General features: G+C 39.4%; 1 long non-coding RNA gene across 2 annotated transcripts in view; it reads left to right on the top strand.

The window, feature by feature from the left end:
* Positions 1–7,500, top strand: part of LOC138052219 (uncharacterized) — an 18,221-nt gene that overhangs the window by 2,915 nt on the left and 7,806 nt on the right. The window lies entirely within an intron of this gene.

The raw sequence follows: 7,500 nt of genomic DNA, 5'->3' as shown, positions 1-7,500 counted from the left end.
CGTTATAAAAATGGATTATAGCATAGTTAATGATGGAGAGGTCGGCCTACCGTCTGTTCGCCTACGTCTAAAGTCCGTTCGCCTACGTCCAATATGTCAGTTTGGCTGCGATTTATATGTAAAAGCTTTAAAACTGAATTGTTTAAAAGTTCTTGTTGAACCTCGCAGGAACACGGAGTATTAAGATGGAATAAACCACTGCTTACGGTCTTTGTGTTTACTTGTGACTCGAGCGGCCTATGCTATTTCATTAACATATTATTCAAAAGTACAGAAGCCCATAAAGGACACACCTTTCCTAGTAATTTAACAACATATTACAAAACGTCGCTCATCTAGCAAAATGTTATGCACTACAAACAAAATAAATTCTCCCACTGGACACAAAATACCTCAGCATTCTCCGAACAAAATAAATCCGCATACTACAGACAAAATAAATTCGCAAACTATTAACAAATTGAATCAGCACACTGCAAACAAAATAAACTCGCAAGCTATTGACAAAATCAACTGCAAATGAAATAAATTCACAAACTAACAACAAAATAAAACGGCACACTGCCAACAAACTTCGAGTTCACTGCAAACTATCAATGACAAACACGCAATGCCAATGTATTTATCATGGGTCACGTAACCTCCTTTGGGTGTTATGTGACACTTTGTCACAATGCTTCATTAGCGGGGTGTTCGGTATCTATATTGCGTTGTCTTCATTTGTATTCATTCGAGTCATACGACGGCTTCTTCGCCGTCCAAATTAAATACCCTGTGGCTGAATTCGATTACTATTTTCAAGTATTGGCTTGTCATGTTTTGTATTTACATTATATTGGCTTATGTCCAGATTGTCGACTTTTTGCTAGACAGTTCGAGTTATTGTTCAGCTGTATTTTAAGTTTTTGTTATTTTGCGCAGACATCGTTGATAATTCTATGTACTTTTTGATTGAGACATAATAAAGAGGGTTATACACGGCTCGTGTTGACACACCCCATAAGTGGTTTCAGCCGGACTGCTCAGACTCTGGTCTCCGGCACATTTTAGAAGGAAGTCATCAATACTGTTGGCATCTGAAATAAATCAGCACTGAATTAATTCTCCTTCTCTGGTCCTTCTTTGAACCAATATATCAGCAAAAATTGGAAAAGTGCCCAGAAAGTTAATTTTATTGAAGTATTTATTTTACAAAGATAACAAGAGCATCTGCATAATTCAAAACCCTGGTAAGCAAAAGACTTACATTTGTATTGAGTGAAATGTGCTATTTACCTCCTCTTCCTCTCTTTCAATGTTGAATATCCAAACTTAAGTTGTGTTGCTGAGTACCAGGGGTTCATCATTGATTGATGGGGGAGGCAAACAGAATGAGATAGCGAGTACAGAGAGTCGTGTAGAGTGGTGTCCCAATCAAATTAATTTTGTCTAGGGTTGTAGCAGTGAAGTGCATCTGGAATTACAGAAATGTACTTGCAACTTGAATGCTGCATTTGCTTTGGTTAACACACTCAAGACTGAATTATAAATGAATAGAAAACATGTTTGCAAATACCTCGATTCAATTTTGCGCCAACAAAAAAGCCTCTCTTGCTGCAAAAATTAGACACTGATCATAACACCCACCTTCTGGATTTGCCATAGCATCAAGGTGGCGTTCATCATCATCACCAACAGTAATGGTTTGTTTTGGTGAACGCCCAGCGAGCCATTTCGTAAGACCTCCCTCCCTGTCGTAACTGTCATCGATTCTGTTCGCAAATTCATCAGATGGGATTAGGAAAAATCATGTTAGGCGCTTCAGTAGTCCTTGCTTGTTGCCTGTTTATAATAATAATAATAATAATAATAATAATAATAATAATAATAATAATAATAATAATAATAATGATGATGATGATGATGATGATGATGATGATGATGATGATGATGATGATGATAATAATAATCATAATAATAATGGCTTTATTCAGCATTTCCACAAGGTGGATGACAACACAAATGGATCCTTTGTTCAGGGAACAAAGTTTACTTCGCTGAAATCAGGAAAAAAGCAAAACGTAGGGGATGGTTCCATCAAAAGTCTGATCGAAGCTGGAGTGCTTAGCAATGGCTTTTCGTGCGATCTCTTCCTTCTCAGCGTTCGATTTCATGGTAATAGAGTGCATCTTACCACGTTGACTCTTGAAAACACCATCAAAATGAGACGCAATGCCCACCTTTACTTCTACATCCATGTGCTTTGCAGGGACTGCCGGCTTGCCAAGAGGCTGCTTCTTCATTTTCTTTTTGGGTGGTACAAATCCATCCTGACGTTCTTTTTCTCGAAGGGCATAGCATTCTCCAAACGGCAATGTCCACTCCTCGGTGCTTGAGGTTGAAGTCGAAGGGGAATCGCGACCAAAACCAGTTCGTGTTTCAGCAGTAGAAGACCTATAGGTTGTACCAGTCGTTGTTGGTATGGGATCTGTAGATGAGCCAATAACAGTTGAAACTTCTTCCCTCACTGCAGCCTGAATCTCCTTCCTCAGAAACGACGCAATCCTATCTGGAAATTGGCGCCAATACGCCGAATCAGTTGGTTCCAGTTCTTCGCATCTGCCTGCGCACGCGCACTTTTTCGTTTTGTTTGCAGCGTGCAGTATTTTTTGGTTGCAGCGCGTAAATTTGTGTTGACATTGCGTGTTTGTCATTGATAGTTTGCAATGAACTCGAAGTTTGTTGGCAGTGTGCCGTTTTATTTTGTTGTTAGTTTGTGAATTTATTTCATTTGCAGTGAACTTATTCATTTAGTTAATAGCTTGCGAACTTATTTCGTTTGCAGCGAGCTGATTCATTTTGTCAATAGCTTGCGAATTTATTTTGTTTGCAGTGTGGCGATTCAAGTTGTTAATAGTTTGCGAATTTATTTTGTTTGTAGTATGCGGATTTGTTTTGTTCGGAGAGTGCTGAGGTGTTTTGTGTCCAGTGGGAGAATTTATTTTGTTTGCAGTGCATTACACTTTGCTAGATGAGCTACTTTTTGTAATATGTTGTTAAATTACTAGGAAAGGTGTGTCCTTTATGGGCTTCCGTACAAAAGGCCAAGGTACTTAAGAAAAATTAGCTCGTTCCCACTGTACTGCCCGTTTCAATTTTTATACCGATGTTGCGATTTGTTGTATCATGAACTTTATAAATTACTGTTATGAAACTCGACAAGTTCCTTTGTTTCATGTTTGTGTCCGTATTTTTGGCATTAACCCTGATCAAAACACGTCTTTTTTCGAGAAGATAATCAATCAAATCCTTCGAATTAAATTATGCGCAACTGATCTGCAAACCCGTGCGAAGCGAAAACAAAGGATTGTGCAGGGTCACGGTCAATTCAACATCCATTTCGACAACATTGTTTCCCTTTTAAAGGTTTTAAGGTAACCATTCCCTCGATTGCGACTTACTATGATTGTTGGCTAAACTATAGAAAACCCTCGTTACTGCGTTCACCCGTTAATACGGCCAACGGCCACAATTTTAAATCCCAAACAGTATAACCCTTCATAAGGGCCCGTTCGCACTGGGCGAATTTTTGTTTATTTTACGAAAAAATTTGTCATCATTTCCATGATACATACAGATTCATGGTTGGTTTATTCACGAGTTGTAAAGGATCGCGTAAACGAACGAGTGAGCGAAGTGAACGAGTGAGTTTAACGATCCTTCACAACGAGTGAGTAACAAAAATCGTACAAACGAGCTAACCATGAAGTAATTTGTTTATTATATAAGTACAGATATCATAATGTTAACGAGGGTAAGTGTTAAAGTGCCCCTGTGACCAAAAATCAATTCATATTTTTCTTTGGATTTGAAAACTATGTTAACAAAACACTAAGTGACCCACGTTTTAAGCCTTGATTTCAAAAAGGCACTTCTTTATTTTAACTGGAATTTTCCTATTTAATGGTCCGCCATTACGAACATTATGTTCTGGAGAGAGCTGGATCGAGGAGAAAATGACGTCAAAGGCTCACTAGTTTAAGAATGCAATACGTGTATACGCCGCAGAATTAATATGCAGCACGGGGGTTTTGGGCTTTCAGACTTTTAAACTCACGCTTTGCATATATAATAAGCTGCGTTCACACGCTGAAATTTTAAGCTAGTGAGCCTGTGACGTCACTTTTCCCTGGATCCAACCGTCTGAGGTCCAATCGGTCAGTTTTGAACGTGAGTAATGGCGGACCGTGAAATCCAAAACTTACACTCAAAGTAAACGGCCTTTGGATAAAAATCAAAGCTCAAAATTTTGCCAGTCAGGTGTTAGGCAAACACACTTTCAAAATCTGAAGGAAAAAAGAAAGCGGTTTTTTTGATCACAGGGGCACTTTAAAGTGCCGTTTACTTTGAGTGTAAGTTTTGGATTTCACGGTCCGCCATTACTCACGTTCAAAACTGACCGATTGGACCTCAGACGGTTGGATCCAGGGAAAAGTGACGTCAGAGGCTCACTAGCTTAAAGGAGAACTGAAGGCTAGAAGATCAAATTTTTTTGTGTCTTATTATTATCGAAATATAACGTCCTTTACCTAAACAAACAGGAAAAATCCTTTTTCATCTTGAAAGGCCTTGAATTTGCCCAAAATCTTTGGTTGTTTTTTCAATTTGAACGCCCGCCATTTTGTTTGCTTTTCCTTCCGGTTACTTCCAAAAAAGGAATGTCAGCCGCCATGTTGTGACGTCATTGCGCACAAGCAAGCAGCTGGTTTTCACTGAAATCTTCTGTTATCGTTAAGTCTCAACATAGTACTCCGCTTTCTTCGTCGTTAATACACGTAAGTTTATGGCAGAACTTGAACCATATTCTTTCGATCCAATGCGAGAAAGTTCAGGATCGCAGGAAGAGGAAGCAACCGAAAGGGAAGGCTCAAGATGGGGAAATACGACTTGGTGCAGCTGTGATTTTTGCTTTAACCGGGAGGCCGGGACAGCAAGAAAAGGAATGCATCTGCTGCCGCGATATAGAGGAGCTATGAACAAATCTCAGGTGAATTGATTGTATTCAAAAGGCAATAAAAACAACTTGATTACTAAGAGATTCTGTTGGCTGCTTTGTTTTGTCTGTCATTTCGATTCAATTTGAGAAACTATTCGTTGTGTAACGCAGCATTCTAGCTTTTCGACAGTGTTTACAAAGAAAAGTGCTATAAACTGCCATCGCGGGTCTGAGTGCTGCGATTAATGAACAACATGTATGTAAACACATAAGCTCTGTTCGTAGTTTTGCGAATTTTCAAACTTCAATTAAACATCTTTGTGATCGTTGTCGAGTTTATAAAACCCAGCTTGAAGTGCGAATGCCAATCACGAAATAACGTGTCCCAGTTGCTTGCAAAAACAACCTTTCGGTTCACTTCTCCGGCGCATGGTTTGCCACTGAAATCTCCCGACTAAAGAAAACATAACTTACTCACTGGGCATAAATGGAATCGATGGAGTCGCAAAGTTATTCATCATTTCATCAATTACATGCAATTGTCGCATCGACCGCTGTGGCCAAGACACCTTCAAAACAGGAGGGTTCGAAATGATCCGAACAGATGTGACAGGGCTGGATATTTGGCTAGTTTTTTTTTCTAAATTCGGATGATCCATTCTTCGAGAAGGACTTCATTTTAAAGAGGGAAACGATGAGAGTTCTACTAGAACAGCCCACAATAGCGCACTGAACCATTTTTCAAGTTTCCCGCGTTCAAGCAAGTGAGCGCAATGACGTCACGCATAGCGCCCAAGCCTGCTATAGTACAGCCAAAATGGCGGACTTCCATCGAGTGACCAATACGGATCTCCCTGGCCTCATAAAAACGTCAAAATGTAAGGAACCCCTCAAATACTCGAATATTTCCTTTAACTAAGTCAGGCACGACAAATTTGGCGAAGGAAAAAATATTTCATTTTTATCTTCAGTTCTCCTTTAAAATTTCAGCGTGTGAACGCAGCTTATTATATATGCAAAGCGTGAATTTAATAGTCTGAAAGCCCAAAACCCCCGTGCTGCATATTAATTCTGCGGCGTACACACGTATTGCATTCTTAAACTAGTGAGCCTTTGACGTCATTTTCTCCTCGATCCAGCTCTCTCAAGAACATAATGTTAGTAATGGCGGACCATTAAATAGGAAAATTACAGTTAAAATAAAGAGGTGCCTTTATGAAATCAAGGCTTAAAACGTGGGTCACTTAGTGTTTTGTTAACAAAGTTTTGAAATCCAAAGAAATTAAATATGAATTGATTTTTTGGTCACAGGGGCACTTTAACCGAGAGGCTATCAAATCACCGATCGTGAACAAAAGCCCCAAACAAATAGCAACATATTTTTGAAATAAAAGAAATCTTTACCTTCCATACCTCGCTTGAGCACTCCTAGGACTTTTAAAGATATTCTAAAGTATTTTGTAGAGAAAATTAAGCAATTAAGGGAAAAGTGCGGCCTAGAAAAAGATTCTCTGAATCGAAAGTTCTTTACCTGTATTGTCATACTTGACCACTCACAACGCTTCAAAAATGGGCAATATTAAATGAATGAGTTGCCGGTCCCCAGGCCCCTTCTCTTTTCCCCTATATTTGCATAGCCTTCAGTGAAGCAATGCCGTGACAGGTCCTCGCGCAATTCCGAGTTAAGTTTTCCACTTTCAGTCGAAGATGATTTCACATCGGCAACTGATCTTAATTTTATTTTCAGCCGTGTATTGCGTTTCATTAGCATTAGATCGGTTTGATTTTCGTTTCAAAAACTGTATGTGATGGCATTCGCTTTTCGCTAGTTTCAGTTGAAGATGGTTTCATTTCCGTTTTCATGGTTGTCACATTTTCAGAATAAGCCTTTACAGGTATGTTCTTGATTACAAATAGCTGATGGTTTGAAGTCAGATATAACCGCAGGTTGAATTCCTGAAGAATTTGGTGAATCGACCCTATTGACGCTCGGAAGAGGTGGTTTTTGTTTTTTCAGGAAGATTTTGCTGTAACACTGCAAACATGGAGCGGGTTGGTTTAAATCGGTTTTCTGTATACATTGAACATGATCCGGTTTTGACACTCTTTCCGAGCTTTGCTTTAAGCGGTACCGAAGCATACAATTTCACATTGTTTCCCTTGTTTGGATAACTTGACCTTTCACGTACAAAAAAGGCTTTTCGCAAGTATCACAACGGTATCCAGCGGCGAAATGATTAAAGCAAACTTAAGTGCTGTAGGTGACCTTGAAGTTTGTTCTTTGAAGCTGTTTCTCTCAAGCTGCCATTTCAAGTCTCAAGCTTTGTTGGATCAAGTAGAGTAAAACCTCAAGACATTACTAGTTTGATCTGTCGCTCTGAATATCGACGGTCATTGTCGCATCCATACACTGCACACCCATGACTACTTCTTAAACTCGAACGATTTATATTTCTAGTGGAGGTTTCTTTGCCCCCTGGCGATCCCATAAGTCTTTGCAAATGTAGGGGACCGGCAACTCATTC

Source organism: Montipora capricornis, chromosome 6 (assembly GCF_036669925.1).
Source record: "Montipora capricornis isolate CH-2021 chromosome 6, ASM3666992v2, whole genome shotgun sequence".
In the NCBI taxonomy this organism is placed as follows: Eukaryota; Metazoa; Cnidaria; class Anthozoa; order Scleractinia; family Acroporidae; genus Montipora; species Montipora capricornis.
The sequence above is the reverse complement of the archived record's forward strand: the minus strand, read 5'-3'. Positions and strand labels throughout refer to the sequence as shown.